The 17441-nt window shown below is 43.4% G+C and overlaps 1 protein-coding gene across 3 annotated transcripts in view; it reads left to right on the plus strand.

Annotated features, from left to right (window-relative positions):
• The first annotated feature begins 9472 nt into the window (after positions 1-9472).
• Positions 9473-17441, plus strand: part of ZFYVE16 (zinc finger FYVE-type containing 16) — a 41224-nt gene continuing 33255 nt past the window's right edge. For all 3 annotated transcript variants that reach the window (XM_053293363.1, XM_053293365.1, XM_053293364.1), the window contains exon 1: positions 9473-9683. The gene's annotated coding sequence lies outside the window, so the exon portion shown is untranslated. The remainder of the gene's footprint in view (positions 9684-17441) is intronic.

Consider the following 17441-nt stretch of genomic DNA (forward strand, 5'->3'; position numbering starts at 1 on the left):
TCATTATGAAGCTTGTTTTCCCAGTTAATATCTGTCAATGGGCTCTTACTCTTTCTTGAGTGTCTTCCTCTGTTCTCCTCTTTAATGTTTTTTTAAACACTGAAAAGTTAGTAACTTCATATGAATAAGTAGAATTTTGCATTATCTGTATCAAGTAATTTCATTGTATTGTCAAAATTAGTTCATTTTAAGAAGAAAATGTCACCAATTTTCTTGACTGATGTTGTTGCCGATGTTTAATGGTGCTCCTAAGCACTCTCATTTAAATGTAAAGTACTTTCTAAATAGGTTGGACTTGCTGTTGTAAGTGCAATTAGATATTCATGACAATGGTGATAGAGCCCTTGGCTCAAATAGTCTCTTAGCAGCTGTACTTTGAAGTTGCTTTGGGCTGATTCACATAATGTCTTTTTCAGCTTATTTCAATGTTTTGCTGATTATTTTTTTCTTGCACAGGCTGGAAAACCACATAGGGGAAACAAGCCATGTGTGTTCCCATCCATGAGCACAAATTATTTGCATGCATGGAATCAGCTAATTGGCTCATTATATATCTGCCTGCCTTGTGGTTTTTCATATGATAGGCTTTCCATTTTCTAGTTTTGTTAAAAAAAAAAAAAAAAAGTCTGAGCAGATTTTTAAAAACTCAGCAGTAATCCTGTAGTATCATTTACAGTGATAGTTGGAAATGAACTATGTTTTGTTTGTTTGGTTTTATTTAATTTATATACCGCCTATTATAGAAATGTTCTTTTGAAACTGCTGGCGATCATGTTAGCCTTTTCTGTGTTCACCAGAAACTTGTGGCTTTCATTTGAACATATAAAGCTGGGTTACAGCAAGTCAGATCCTTCTAGGTCTGTATTGTTTACTCTGACTGGCAGCCTCTCCAAGTTGTTTTTCCCCCAGACAGAGGTTGTTCACAGCCCCACCTGGAGGTGCCAAAGAAAGGAGTGAACATGGGCCCTTGTGCATGCAAAACATATGCTATAATACTGAGCTACAGTTCTCTGTTCCCTCCCTTTTAAGAATTGGGTTAGAGCATTTATATCTGTTGCAGCGTGTTATGTCATAATATGTATAATCTCTGATACAATCAGGTTTGTTGGACAGATGGTCCTGAAAGTGCATCTTCTCTAATTGAACAGGAACTTTAACAATAAATACTCACACCATTCCCACACTGTTTTAACAGCATTAATGTTCCTTCCACATTTAAATTATGAGACTTGGAATCCAGTCATAAATATATTACCTGCCAGTGAGCCCAATTTGTAATTGAGACCTGCAAATGTTGTTTAGGGTAACTGTGTAAATCATATTTCAACTAGGCTAATATAAACCCTTTTCCAACATTTTATTTATTTATTTATTGTTAAATTTTTATGCCGCCTTTCATTAAAACAACCTCAGGGCAGTTTGCAAAACTTTTAAAACAATATAAAACCATAAAAACTACACAATAAGAATTAAAATTGAATATAAAAATACAAATCTAATTAAAAACCATGTTTGGTTCTTATAACCATCAACATAACCATAAGATACAAAGCAGCAGCAAACAAAACACTCATTCAAAAGCCTGGGTAAGAAGCCAAGATCTTACTTGCTTTCTTAAAAACTGCGATGGTGATTGGGGAGAAGAGGCCCACCGGGAGAACATTCCAAATGGAGGCAGTGACTGAGAAGGCCCTGTCCTGCTCTCACGACAGGCGAGCCTCCCACATTGATGGCACATGGAGCAGAGCCCCCTCTGATGACCTCGGTGAGAGGGCAGAAATCCTTGAGATCAGGTGGTCCCTCAGGTATCCAGGTTATCAAATGCATTTAAATTGTTCTCCTCTAAAAATTTTTTTGCTATAATCTAACAATTTCAGAATTGTTTCGCTGAAAAGTGTGGAAATTGAAGTGCCACGGGGAATGCGTGTGTGTTAGCATTAAACCTTTTTGTTTCTTCCATGTTGAATTCTGCAGGAACAATATTGTTCCTGTCACTGCAGGTCTATGGCTTGGAGCTGTGTAGAGTGCAAGGAGAATTGCACAGTCATTCTCCTAAATTATGTGAAGCTAATATTCACTGTAAAAGCTGATCCTACTTTTCTCTCTTTTACTTGTGTACACAAAGACACTTTCAACTCTCAAGCTGAATTTGTGTCTTTGGAATCTGAAAAACTATGAAGTTCTGGTGCCATTTTAATCTAGATTAATACTAAACTGATTTGATAACATCTAATGTAAAGTTCACAACCAATGGTCTGTTCCAGTTTGTCAGTATTACTGTGATCAAATAAACTGCAGCTTCTTTGCAACTCCAGCCAAATGCTAGGGATGTGCACGGAACCGGCTGGCACGGTTTGAGTCCAGACCGGACTCGAACCTGACCAGACCAGTTCAGTCTAGCACCCCTTTGAAACCTCCCACCAGTCTTGGGGGGCAGGGAGGTTGCGAATTGTTTTTTAATTAAAATTTTATTTTTTACCTTTAGTCCCTTTGGGGGGCTTTCTCTAGGCTGTGGGGGGGGGGTCCGTGAAGGTTCCCCCTCCCCCCACCGGCCTTGGTCATCACCGCCAGGGCCTGTTCGTGGCCCAGGGCCTTGCAGAAGCCATTTGCACATGCGTGGCAGCCATTTTTTAAAAAAAAAAAATTAAAATGGCCACTGCGCATGCACAAATGGTCTCTGCAAGGTCCTGGACCATGCCAAGTCTTGCAGAGGCCATTTGCGCATGTGCAGCAGCAGACAAAATGGCCACCACACCAACATATGGAAAAAAGTGGCCACACGGGCCACAGTGGTGATGACCAAGGCTGGTGGGGGAGGGGGAGCCTTTGTGGACCACCCCCCATGGCCTAGAGGAAGCCCCCCAAAGGGGCAAAGGTTAATTTAAAAAAAAAATCATGAACCCCTCCCCCACGAACAGTCATGGCGGTTCTGTTAGAGGCTGGACCGAATGGGGTGCTTTGGTCCAACCTCGAGCCTTCAAACTGAACCGGCTTGATGTCGAACTTTTGAATGTTGAGCGGGTTCCACACATCCCTACCAAATGCTGCAAACAAAGCCACATGTTCTCTTTCTCTCCTATATAAACATATAGGAAGAAGGCTGGTTTGGAAGGGGGAGGTGGTTTACAAATAAAAATCCCACAACAATAAACTTCTTAAAGCTACTGTGTGCACTACGTGGGGCAATTTTTACAGAAGATGTAACCAAGTAATTGGGCAGCTGCATACATTTTCCCCTTATGATAAAAGGACCATTATACTGTCCCCTTTAGGGCTCATCTTCTGAACACTGATGTGAAAACAGAAATTACAGTTCTCTCAAATAGCAACATGTTCTTCAGAGGCACCAGTTTAGGTTTATGGGGTGGCTCATAGTAGCTCTTCTGTAACTTACAACTTCGGGTGGTGGTGGGGGGTTAGGAAGGAGCTTTGAGCTGCATGGTTCCCATCCCACTGCAGTCTGAAGTAGCACAGTCTTGTTGGCTGTCTTTGAGAACTAGGCCTTTAGGCCTGGAGTATCTTAGTTTACTGCATAAGTCACCGTGGGTAGGGAGAGGATAATGTGGGAAATGTAAGCAATATGCTGTAATTACTTGTGATGTATTTAACTGCCCCTGTGTTGTATCCACAAGACACACAAGAGATAGGGTCCACAAAGTCCTTTATTGTAAGCAGTCTCTTAAGATAATACAGCCTTCCGAAGCTGAGCACGCAGTCAGTCAAGCCAAAGCAAGACTACTCTCTGCTCTCTTTTATACACTAGATACACTGATCCCTTTCAGCTGGTTCTCATACTTAACACCTTAAAGGAACAGTAATTTAAAATCACATCACCACACCCTGCTTTAAATACATCAGAAGCAGGAAACTTACCAGGAAAGTGACTTTACTGTAGATGACAAGGGACTGAAAGGGCTGATTGAGGAGGATACGGAAATTGCAAAGAAACTGAATGAGTTATTTGCATCTGTCTTCATGGCAGAGGATGGAGAACATATATCCATGCCTGAACTGAGCTACTCAGAGAGGGAGACTGAAGAATTGAGTCAAAAAGAATTGACTAGAGAATGTTCTAATCCATTTTGGAAAATTAAAAATTAACACATGACCGGGGCCAGATGGCATCTACTCAAGAGTTCTTACAGAACTCAAATGTTAAATTGCTGCTCTTCTAGCAAAAAATTGTAACTTTTCCCTACTATTAGAGTCTATGTTATTACTATATCAGTAATAATAATCAGTCCTCTTCTCCTTGGTTATACAAAATAAGCCACAGAAAAGTCACAGGATTATTGTTCAGATGTCAAATTGCACATGCTTACATGCATTGTTCTTTATTACTACCAGTATTTAATGTGTACCAAGCTGAGCCCTGGTAGAGAAAATTGGCTCCAAGGCACAGATCAATTCAGCCCTGATCTACACACTGTGTTATCAAACTGTAGCTATCATACTCTCTATTCAGTTATAAATGTTAACAAATGTTTGTTGGATAAATGTTTGTTGAATAAAAATTGAACACTGACCTTGAAGGAATAAGTGTGCATCTTACAAAAACCCCTCAATTCTTTGTTGCTCATGAGTGTAGGTTGCAGACAGATGGTTTCTTCATTGTGTGATGATTTTAACCAAAGATCATTCAAAGCAAACAAATATGTTCACATGTTTTGACATAATTCAGTCTAATTAATGGAGTATATTGGTGTACTTGAAGGTTTGGGTTTTAATACTTTAAAGGAAACTAATGTTTCAGGAGCAGTGGTCTAGTAATCAGGCGTGCACGCTTTCAACCTTTAAAAAATGTATTTACAGTTTCAGATTCACAAACCTGCAAACTATTAATGTAGACAATTAATTACTACCCCAATCATGAGTTTGGCCTTGATTAAATATTTTGATTATATTAAGCTGTTGATGCTTTCTGTGATTTCTACCTACACCATTATCTTACACACATGAACTAGAAAGCAAGTCTCATTTGTTTTAATTGAACCAAATTAAAATGCTTAATTGGTCTCTTAGTACGGAAAGTGGGATAGTGTTGTGTTGGTATGTGTCCTGGCATACTAACTGCTGGCAGGTCCTGTATTTGGGAGATCTGTTCCAATGCCTTGGCAAAGGTAAAGTTCATGAGGTACAGACAGATCCTTGTTAGGACTCTGAAGGGTTCCAGGGCATTATGTTCATTTTACCCCATGCCAACTTTCTATCCTCTAGCTGACATACTGTGCAATGTTACACACACAATGGAACATAACATTGGGGTAATTGCACATGCACAAAAATTGTGCACTGTCACACAACTCAATTTGCACAATTTGTGCACTTGTGCTCTTGCACCGCTGTGCAAACATTATGTTCCACTATGTGTGTAACACTGCACAGTATGACAGCTACTGCATCCTGTGTCAATGTGACAATCCAAAATACTGAAATAACTCTTGATCTTAAGGTTATATTTTAACTGATTAGTTTTACTATCTTGAATGAAAATGATTAATCTGATAATTTTGAATACTGAACCATACTTTGGATGGGGGCTTTTCACTATTGAGAGGTCATGTTTCGTAGGAAGACATACTATTCTCTGTCTCTCAGCTAAGTCCCAGAATTTCAATACAGGAATAACACGATTCAAATCAAATCCTACAGAGTGGGTATGTGGGGGGTGGGGGACTCTGGAAAAGTCAGGTTTCAAATTTTAACTTTAAAAAGTTGATAACTTATTTCTTTATTTAAAATATTTATACCCCACCCCAGTGAACTACTGCTCAGAGCAGCTTGTAACATTAAAAAACAAGTATCAACAAGTTGTTCTAGTAAGAACTAATCAGCTTACTTTCCTTTCATTGTCCCTACAACTGGACTAAATGTGGTTCAAATCGAGGTCCACAAGTAAGACCTTTTGCACCTCAAATGTTCATGTGCGCTCCACCTTGGATTGGGGTGGATAACGTCATTATAAACTACACCATTGAGGTGTCTCTGTGTGTCAGTCACTAGAATCGTACCAAATTTGGTTCAAATTGGTTAGACAGTCCTCAATTTGGTGCACTTGAGCCTCAAAAATTCACATGTCGACCATCTTGGAGCAGGGTGGATGACATCACAAACTACACCATTGGGCATCCCTATGTGTCCATACAGCTGTAGCAAGTTTGGTTCAAATCAGACTGTCCACAAGTTAGTGCACTTGTGCCTCAAAGGTTTGTGTCCACCATCTGGAATTGGGTTGGATGATTGTCACAATCTATGCCACTGAGGTGTCCCAATGTGTCACTCCCTGCAACTGTACCCAATTTGGTTCAAATGGGTTAAGCAGTCCACAAATTAGCCAGCTTGCACTTCAGACATTCACACGACCACCATCTTGGATTGTGGTAGATGACATCACAAACTACACTGTTGAGGTATCATTATGTATCCCTACAGCTGTACCAAATTTGGTTCAAATCGGTTAAGTGATTTACAAGTTAGCCCACTTGTGCCTCAAAGGTTTATGTGTATGCCATCTTGAATTTGGGTGGATGACATCATCCTAAACTTTGCCATTGAGGTGTTCCTATGTGTCCCTATAGCTGCAGCAAATTTGGTTTAAATCAGTTAAGAGGTTACCAAGTTCGCCCACTTGCCCCTCCAAAGTTTACCCATCTGCCATCTTGAATCAGTGTGGATGACATTATCACAAACTATGCCAATGAGGTGTCCCTGTGTGTCACTCACTGCAACTGCACCCAATTTGGTTCAAATGGGTTAGGCAGTCCTCAAATCAGCCTGCTTGAGTCTCAGATGTTAATGCGGCTGCCATTTTGAATTAGAGTGGACGACATCATCACACGCTATGCCATTAGGGCTTGCTTATGTGCCCCCTGCAGCTGTAGCAAATTTGGTTCAGATTGGTTAAGCAGTTCACAAGTTAGCCCACTTGCGACTCAAACTCAAAAGTTCACAAGTCCGCCATCTTGGATCAGGGTGCATGACATCATCACAAACTATGCCATTGAGGTGACCCTATGTGTCCCTAGAACTGTACCCAATTTGGTTAAAATTGGTCCTGGTGTTGCAAAGTGTCCCCCCCATGGGGGGGACACATGGATGGACACACACAGACAGAATGCCAGGTGATCTAATAAGCCTACTGGAAAGTAAGCTAAAAAGATACAATATAGGATTAAAAAATGAATAATATTAAAAAGTTAAAAGACCAGGCTAAAACCACAATTAGAATAATTTTCAATTTCAGTTTTAAAACTTATCAGTAGAAAGCTAAACACTAAAAAACTTACCAGATAAAACAATTTTTTAGCCTACTTTTTTAAGGATAGTAAGCTTATCCAGCATTGTCCGTCCATCCATCCATCCATATCCCTCTATCAATTTCACAATGCCTGGACTGGTATGAACCAAACTGAGTACAATTCTAGGGATGCCTTAACAGCATAGTTTGTGATGATGTCATCCACACCAGTTCATGATGACGGATGCGTGAATGTTTGAGGCACAAGTGGGCTAATTTGTGTACTGCCTAACCGATTTGAACCAATTTGTTACAGTTGTAAGTTACCACAGGGACAATGCAATGGCATAGTTTGTGATGACATCATCCACCCCAATTCAAAATGGTGGATGCATGAATGTTTGAGGTGGAAGTGGGCTAACTTGTGAAGATGATAATTATCAATTAAGATTATAGTGAAAGGAAATTAGGCAGATTAGTTCTTACCAGAACTTCTTGTTCCACTAGTAAAAGTTGACAATGGAAAAGGTTAAGTTAAATTCTTTAACTCTTTAACTTTATAACCAGTTAATTCCCATGTTTGATTGGTGTGCAGCCTTGTAGGGGCGGAAAGTAGGCTCCCCATCCTGCCCTTGTGAACAGTATGTTAGTGACCACCAACCTAAAAGCCCTGAGTGCATGGCTGTGGCAACTTACTGAGATGTACAGGTCCAAAGGCACTCTCCTAAGTACGCTAGTATCCAATGTCCCAGAGCTCTTAAAAAGAAATATTCAGAACTGCACAATGATGAAATTCATGTGCATAGAACAGGAAGCTGCCTTATACCATTGGTATATGACTCTCTGGAGAGAGACTGGTGGTGGAGTCTGTGTTAAGCATCTTTGGCAGGGGGAAGAGAAATGGGTCGAGTTTATCAGGGTCTGGGTTCTAGAGCAACCTCCTGGACCACTACTTTTATCATTATCAATTGCTTGTTTAGCTTACTTTCCAGTAGATTTATGAGATCACCCAGCATTCTGCGTGTGTGTCCGTCCTCCCCACCCCCACCAGCTTTGCAATGCCTGGACCAATATTAACAAAATTGGGTACAGTTGTAGAGACACATAGGGACACCTCAACAGAATAGTTTGTAATAATGTCATCCACCCCAATTCAGGATGTCGGATGTGTGAAAGTTTGAGGCACAAGTGGGCTAACTTGTGGACTGTCTAACCAACTTGAACCAAATTGGGTACAGTTGTAGTGAGTGATACATAGGGATACCTCAGTGGCGTAGTTTGTGATGATGTTATCCACCCTGATTCAAGATGGCAGACACATGAACATTTGAGGTGCAAGTTCACTAACTTGTGAACTTTCTAACCAAGCTGGATGAAATTTAGTCCAGTTTTAGGGATAGTGAAAGGAAAGTAAGACAGATTAATTCTTACTAGAACAACTTGTACATTTTATGACATATTACAACTTTTGAATGACTTTAATTTTTGAAATGGATGAATATTATTTTAAAACTACACTTTTATTTTCTTTCCTTCCTTTCTGTTTTGGGGAAACTGTATGATTTGTTTCTAGTTGTACAGTAAAAAAAAAAAAGTCTTGCAACATTCCAAGCATCCAAAGAAGTTTGAGACATCCAATCTGCCTTTCCCCCAACCCTGCATGCTGACTCAAATTACATGCATGCTTTCCTATTGCTGAATAACTGCAGCTGGCAGATGAAATGATATCAGATCGTCGCCTCCCCCAGGTAGTGCGAACCGAGTAGTCCCAAATACCAGTTAGTACCCCTGTTAACTGAGCAAAAAGACACCTTTTAACGTGGTGTTTCTGTTATATTTAGCAGGGGGAGAGCAACTGGCCTCCCTCCCCAACCCCAGCACAGCATTCCTCCAATGGCTGTTGCTGGTGTCTGCCTTAAGTTTCTTTGTAGATTGTGAGTGAGCCCTTTGGGGTCAGGGGACCGTCTTATTTATGTATTATTTATTTTTCTACGTAAACCGCTTAGAAAACTTTGGTTGAAGAGCAAATATATTTTGGTTGAATATATAAATATTCGTCGTCGTCGTCGTAGTAGTGATAAGTAGATTGCTAACCAAAGTCAAGCCTCCGGTCTGATTGTATAAAACCAACCACAGGCTCCAGCTTTCGCTTGGCTACCGATCTCCTTTCTGTCGAGACCCCCGAAAGGCGAAGGAAGAAACCAGACGCCAGCCTAGCAACTGCGCACGCGCACACGGGACCATCCTGGAGATTGGTAGCAGGCGCCTCTGGGTTGGAGGGAAGGCGGAGAGAGAGACGGGTGGCCGCGCGCATGCGCACGGGAACATGACGGCGAAGACTGGGAAGAATCGGAAAAGACAAAGTCGGGAAGAAAGTGTGGCGGCCGCTGCCTTCGCCCTTGGAGCCCGGGGGTCGACGTGTGGCTTGCGGTCGGCGCCCCGTGAGGTGAGGAAGCCGAGGCGGGGGCGGTGGTCTGAGGTGGGCTTGTGTTTGGGTCAAAGGGCGGAGGGGGGGGAGACGGCGAGGGGGCGTGGCCGCTCCAGTTGGCGGCCTGAAAAGAGGGTCCGACGCCACTCTCTGCCCCCTCCCCAGGAAGCCCCTATGGCGGAGGAGGCTTGTAGAGGGGCTGTAGGTACATGCCTTGGTCTCCCTCCCTCCCACGAGAGAGCCGTGAGAGAGGCTGGGATTCCGGGGTGAACGAGTGAGGGGCGCCTCCGGCTGCCCTTTGGGGAGCTGCTCCCCGGCGTCGACTTGGAGGTGCAAAGGCGAAGTCGCCACTAGGGGGGAAGCCGGTGTGTGTGTGGACGGCGCTGAAGCAGGGGTGGGTCGAAGGGAGGTGCCGGTTTGGGGGACCCTGCGATCTTCTTCTGTGACGCCTGTCAGGGAGGGGTCGGTACCCCGGGGTTTCCTCTCTGTCTTGCCCTCCTAAGGCGTTGCCTTTCTTCTTCTCCGAGTTGAGGGTACCCAGCTTGATTTCCAGACTAAACCGACTCTAGCTGGCGTCTGGTCGCTCTGGGGCTCTCAGCATTCTTTCCTCTCCGCCTGCTTTTCTTTGGCCTTGGTTGGATTGATGCTGCGCGGGAGTCTGCAGACGTTCTGCCCGCTCCCCAGCCCCTCTCTTTCCAGGACAAACCCAAACTATGATCTTTGTAGAAAATAGGTTCAGAAAGGTCTGTGACTTGGGAACAGTAAATCTGACCTGACACAAGTTTAAAACGGAAATGCAAGTTAACTTGCTTCACATGGGGTGACAGAAGTAGTGTGTGCTCTCCTACCCAGTTGAAGGAAAAACAGTCATGTGGGAAGTGACCCTATGGACAGCTGAGTGTGGGTGCATCGCTCCTAGGTCTGTGGCTTTCTGTGTTCAGGGTGCTTCCCCTCATACATATGCAAACATAAGCCTGAAGCACTGCACAGATCAGTACTAAACCACTGAGAACTAGCCTTGTTTTTCTTCTTGTGATGTTTAAAACCAGGCCAACAACAATTCAACAAATAGCTGTTTTGGAACAGCGGAGACGGCCCTCATGCTGTAGCATAATTTCATTAATGTCACCAGCTAGGCAACCCAGCTAGGGTTGCCTAGCTGGTTCCCCAAGTTTCTAGGGTTGGGAAAACTTTTCCACTGCAATATTTTCCAAAATATGTCCTTTTGGCTGTTTTGTAATTAAATCCACACAAGCTGCTAGGCATAGAAATGTTTGCAAGTTTCTCTACGCATTAAGATCTTTGGTGTATATTTGTAGCACACTGAAGAAACAACCAGTTATTCCAATTTAGAAAAGCTTATCTGCCTGGAGACAACTCTTACTTACTACAACCAAACTAGGCACGTGGCTATTTTAAACTGGTGGGACGCTCCCAGTACCAAATATTTAGAACAAGGATGCCAAATAATCATATAGAAGTGAGCTCTAGTCCATGGAAGTTTATGCTAAAATAAATATCAGCCCTTATGATGCCTCAAGATTTTTGTTGTTGTCGCTGCAACAGACTATCCCAGCCATCCCTTGTTCCTAAGTTTAGACAATTCTATATTGACTGTGTGACTTTGGTGCAGTGTTCTCTCTAATTATTTTCATCTGTGTGCGGAATGAGTTTTGTTCTGGGCGGCAGTATCAAGGCAGTGTGCGCACACATGCATTTAGCGTGGGACCTTCCTGATTTAACCTGGGCAGGATCTAAAATTAACTGAGCAGACATCAAAAAATGTGTGAGCGTGCGCACACCTTAGAGAGAACATTGCTTTGGTGTAGTGTTGAGACTTATAATAGTTAACTAACAAAATAACTTGATGTTTTAGTAATAGCGGAATAAAGGAATTTTATTAATAGTGCTGTTGAAGTACTTCCTTGCAAGCCATAGTTAGTCATATGATTTTTTGAGTGTTTATGCATTTATGCATACTTTTGTCTTAAAGCAGCCATTAAATATGATTTGATTGTGTGTGTGTGTGTGTGTTTAAGGTTTCAGTCCTATGTTCTTGGTAGCAAGCCCAATTAATTCAGGCTTATATCTAAGTAAGCATTCCTAGTATATTTGCTGTATGTTACATATTGGTGATCAACTAAGCGATTAATGCTTTTTGTTTTTTTACACACTTCTGTGTGGGCATGTATAGGATTGTGCTGTGAATACATGCCAACTGTTGTAACTAAACTTGATGAGCTATATATTAGGCCTGTGCAGTCAGAAATGTCAGAATGCTTCATAGCGCAATTCCCTCGCCTCATCATGCGGAGGCAGCAAATCACAGGGCAACTGCTCCAGGTAGTTAGTGGTGGGTGGGGTTCACCGTTCCCTCTTAGGTGCGCTGCGGCGCATGTGCATATGCATATTCCTCAAAGCCTCCCGCTCAGTGAGCTCTAACTGCCACTCACTTCCTCTGTGGCTGCTGCTGCTCCCCCCTCACCTTTCCACCAGCCACATTTCCCCTTTGCCTTCACCTCCTCAGTCCACCCCTCGGGCTCTTGTTAAGGAGGAAATCGTTTTCCTTCGAGTCCCGTTTACTGCTGCTGCCCTCTGGGATCAGCAGCAGCGAACGAGACTGAGACTCGGAGAGAAATGATTCCCTCCTTCACAAGAGGCCGAACAGTGGATGGGGAGTTGGAGGCGAGGGATCTTACCCAGAATCCATGCCTCCGCCTCTCTCCGCTTGCTGCTCGGGCTCTTGTGAAGGAGGCCCTCTGAGTCTCGTTCATTGCTGCTGATCCCACGTGGCAGTAAATGGGACTCGGAGGGAGATGATTCCCTCCTTCACAAGAGCTCGAGCAGTGGGCGGGAAGGATGTGAGGGGGGCGGCTCCCCTCCTTGCTGCAGCCAGAGGAGAGAGAATTTTGAGGTGGGGGCCTGGGGTAGAGGAGGGAGGAGGATGGGCAGTGGCTCCCTCCCTCCCCACACCCCAAAAAGAGAGAATGTCGAGGTGGGGGGCATTTATTATTTCCGTGTGTGTGTGAGTGAGTGAGTGAGTGTGATGTGTGCCACCCAGAACAAAATTCTTTCCACTCACTGATAATAAAAATTAGAGGGAACACTGGTGGGGTTTATTTAATGCCCAGCCCAGCACTGGTGTGAGGGAGGATGGATGGGGGCAAGGAGTGGTGGGGGGTTAACTATAGTACCCAGGTATCTCCACATTTGATCCTAGATGCCCTTGTGTGACTCCCTGCCCTCCGCACGGACCCTTCCGGCATTCTCTCCACCCACCCAGCCCCCACTGTGCCAATGTTGGATCAGGCATTAAAAACACACAGATACACCATACTATCTGAGGCAATTGCCCTGTCTGTGGTTGGCTGCCTCTACATAGTGCAGGGAGAGAATTGTGCTATGGGGTATTTGGACATTGCCGATTGCACAAGTCTTACATATATTCTCTAAAATTCTGATTTAATTTTAATATCAGCAATTAGTAAGTACTCCCCATTGTCTTCATTCGAAATACATCTCCTCTCTGTAAGCAGCAGCAAAAAACAAACTACAGCAAAATGGTTCTGAAGCTTGACAGCAGGTGTTTATCATGCTATTAAAAAAAATCAACTTCTCCGTTACTCCTGTAGTAGTTTTACAGTTTTAAAAAACACTTCTGTGTAGTGTTAAGAAATTGAAGGATGAATGCATTGATGAGCAAATGTGCATTTGGTGCTTTAGAAGATGAGTAACTTGCTAGTGTTGTGGGGCGGGGCGGGGGGGGTGGAGACTGATGGCTCAACAAGCAAATGATTAATCAGTGTGTGGAACTGTTGCTAAAATTGTGGTTCATGGAGGAAGTCAGACTAACTACAGGGCTGGGAAACCTACGGAGTGCTCACTTTTTATACTAAATATGACCACACTGAACCACCTTGGGATAATTTTATGAAAGGCGGCATATAAATCTAACAAATAAAAAAAATAAGGGGTGTTGTTGTGGGGGGAAGCGCATTTACTTTGTGTGTGGGTGGCCCTCTTGAGAACTATTGGTTAGTAGGTGGAGTATTCTCAGATTGTCTGGAGTGACTGCTTAATAAAAGCTTAAATTTGTGTGGCAATTCTGGTAGCTGCTGCTATCCCTCTTATTACAGCTATCTAGAGATGTTTCTGCGGGCTCCACAGCCCATCAGAAAATGGCACTTTCCTTATTTAATCTACTTGGCTTTCCATTTCAGCCAACTATTTGTCTTCAATTTTATGTAGAGTAATGTGGCTTGACTGTCTGGACAAGGATTTGTTAGTTGGCCATAGCTTTCAACAACCCAGGAACAAAGCAAGGGCACTTGAAAAGAACAACATAATTTCCAAAAAAAGCATCAAAATGTGGCATTGATATTAAGTGCAAGAGATCAGAGTTACTAAGAATCTGCAGATAGTTTGACTCATTCTTGCAGGACAAAAAGAAGTTTGTGTCAGCAGGGTATGCCTGTGATTCTGGTCAGTAAAGGGGTAGTGATAGCTAATGATTCAGCCTATCAAGGTTCGTCCTCTCTCTCTCTCCCCCTCCCTCTGATTAAAGATATAATTTCCTTTGAAAATGGAATGATGTCACAACACTGCCTTTGGGTAAACTGTATCCTGATTATTGTAGTCCTGATGAACAATCTTTAATACAAGGCTGTGTTCATGCCCGGGTCTGGCGAGGGAGATGGAGCAAGGCAGCAGTTGGAACCAAGAGCTCAGTGAGGGAGCTGTTGTTTGAACAAGCAAGGTCAGGCTTTGAATGGTAGGGTCCTATAGGAGCCAGGAGCTCTGTCTCTTCTGGGAGCTCAAGTCCAAGGCAGGTGCCTGAGCTGGCCACTCTGCTCCTGAGTAAGCCCCTTGGGAGGGAGGCCTTGAGCAGCCAAGTGAGCTCTTACTGCTGGAGCCCGGCTCTGGTTTTGCATCATTTCCACTCCTGGGGATCTGAGGTTATGGAGCAGGTTCAAGGGACAGGACAGGAGTGCTGCTAGGCACATGGGGTCCCCAGAGTTCCAGGATTGCTCTGAGGGGGCGAATGCCGGAGCAGCAAGAACCTCTGGCTGCTCAAGGTTCATTGGATGTACTGGGCTTTTGTTGGGGCTAGAGGTCTGAACTGGGCTGTGCTCCTCTTCCTCTAAGAGAATCTCCTCATGATTAGAATTTTTTCCTGACAGGCTGCAGGAAAGGAAAATTACAGTTTTAGAACTCTTTATAATAATTGTCAATGTGTCTAACCCAGAAAAATCTGATAAAATGTTCATTGTCCCCTGCTAACTGAGCAAAGAGGCACCTTTTTAAAGTGGTGATTTTCTTTATTTAGTAGGGGGAGAGCAACTGATCCTATCCATCCCCAGCCCAGCATATGGAGAGTAGGAGTGTGCACGGTTTTGGTCCGGCACAATAGAAAAGACCGCCGGACCAGTCCGGCACGGGGGGGGGGACTGCTTCTTTAAGCGGGGGAGGGGGGTGGTAGTACTCCCCTCCCCCTCGCCGCTCTTCCCCCTCCACCGCTCATCCTTTGTAAAATCCTATTGGGGCGGCAGAGTTCTTCCCTGCCGCCCCTGCCCCCATCGTCGTTAGTTAAGGCTTTAACGAGACGAGCACTAGCGGCGTGCATGCGTCCTCCTCGGCACATGCGCTCGTCTCTGACGTATGCGGCTCACGCGCCGTGACGTATGCGGCGCACGCGCGGCAGCGTCAGAGACGAGCGCGTGCGCCGAGGAGGACGCGTGCGTGCTGCTAGTGCTCGTCTCGTTAAAGCCTTAACTAACGACGACGGAGGCAGGGAAGAACTCTGCCGCCCCAAGAAGATTTTACAAAGGACCCCCGCTTAAAAAAACAGTCCCCCCCGTGCCGGACCGGGGGCCCACCGGACCATGCACACCCCTAATGGAGAGCTGGTCTTGTGGTAGCAAGCATGACTTGTCCCCTTAGCTAAGCAGGGTATGTCCTGGTTGCATATGAATGGGATACTTGATGTGTGAGCACTGTAAGATATTTCCTTTAGGGGATGAAGCCACTCTGGGAAGAGCAGAAGGTTCCAAGTTCCCTCCCTGGCTTCTCCAAGATAGGGCTGAGAGAGATTCCTGCCTGCAACCTTGGAGAAGCCGCTGCCAGTCTGTGTAGACAATGCTGAGCTAGATGGACCTATGGTCTGACTCAGTATATGGCAGCTTCCTATGTTCCCATGTCCCTCCAGTGGCTGTTGCTGGTGTCTGTCTTATGTTTCTTTTTTAGATTGTGAGCCCTTTGACAGGGATCAGTTTTATTTTATTTTTTTATATCTATGTAAACCTCTTTGGGAACTTTGGTTGGAAAGTGGTATATAAATATTAATCATATCCAAATATTCATAGGGCTAAGAAAAGAGATTTAGCAAATATTCTTTCACCATCTAAGGACTGCATACATCTGAAAAGCATAATATTTTGATATTATTCAACTTTTACAATAAGAACAACTTTAATAAATGACTAAACTACAACTTTAATACATGACTAAAGATGCTATTGGATTTATATCCATTAGGATTGTGAAGTAACCTTTGCTGCTGTTGGCTGAAACACTTTGCTGTTGGTTCTTAAATCAAATTTAGCTATCCTTATGCTGTTGAGGTGTGGGAGATCCAGCTCTTGGCCACAAAATTGTGGCTGTTAGTTTGCTCTGTTCCATGAAGTAGAAATGGTTTCCAGTGTCCCATAAGACCCTCAAATGCAACATTGGTATGGTTGTTTTACTGGGATTGCTTGGAATTGGTCATTTGCTACACCATTGCTTAGGAAATGTTGATGCAAAACTTTAGTGCTGGATATACGATAGTACTAGCAAGTCTTTGCTAGCCTCCGGATGTAGTTATAGTGGGATTGTTGTGAAACTTCTTGCTGTAATTCTCAAGACTGTGCAGGTAATAAGGCGATAATTTAGCAATGAAATATATACAAGGGATTCTGGTGGGTTAAAGTATGAAATAGGAATCAGATCTCAGTTTTGCCATGAATAGGCTAGGTTACCTTAGTCAATCAACTATCCTTTCAGCTTCTCACCTATAATATTTTGCAGGGCTTTGAGTAGTTACAAAAAGCTGTGGTTTAAGTACATTTATATTTTACCTTTTCTCAAGGGAACTCAAGATGGCATCAAGGCACTGGTGAGATCCAAACCTCGCAGGATTGCTGCATCATGTGCCTTTAATCTATAGTCTGAGCCCAATATATCAATATTTATTTATATGTACAGGATTTAGGTGATATTTTGACAGGAATCTGGGGTAAAAGACACCTGTGTGTCTTGCTGTTTCAATTGGGCACATGCATGGAATAATCAAGAATGCAATCATTGCAAATCTAAAAGACTGAAATGAGAGGAGGGGGGTAGCATTTGAAGTATGCAAAAGTGCAGCAGTTTAAAACCAGCACTTGGAGTTCTGCCTGAATTAATCTAGAGGCCAGGGTCTGTACTGGCTAATATTTCTGGGGACCCATTTGTTTTTGTAAGATAGACTGTTGTCACTGTACTAGCAACCGCTTCTGAATAGTAAAGGGCAATTCTAGTTCAGGTACTCTGAAACAGCCTTGTCTAGAAACGTTTGTTAAATTATTTATAAAATTCAGATTAGATCTTTTATTTAGCAGTGGTGGTGTACTTCATCAATCTGTGGCAGACATTTATTTATCTGTTCCTTATCTGTCTTGAGCTGTAATAGTTTTACTTCTTTGCTTAACTTAATGAAGTGATAGTTTGGATTTTTTATGAAGAAAGACACCACGTAAA

The sequence above is a fragment of the Hemicordylus capensis genome, chromosome 2 (assembly GCF_027244095.1).
Source record: "Hemicordylus capensis ecotype Gifberg chromosome 2, rHemCap1.1.pri, whole genome shotgun sequence".
Lineage (NCBI taxonomy): Eukaryota > Metazoa > Chordata > Lepidosauria > Squamata > Cordylidae > Hemicordylus > Hemicordylus capensis.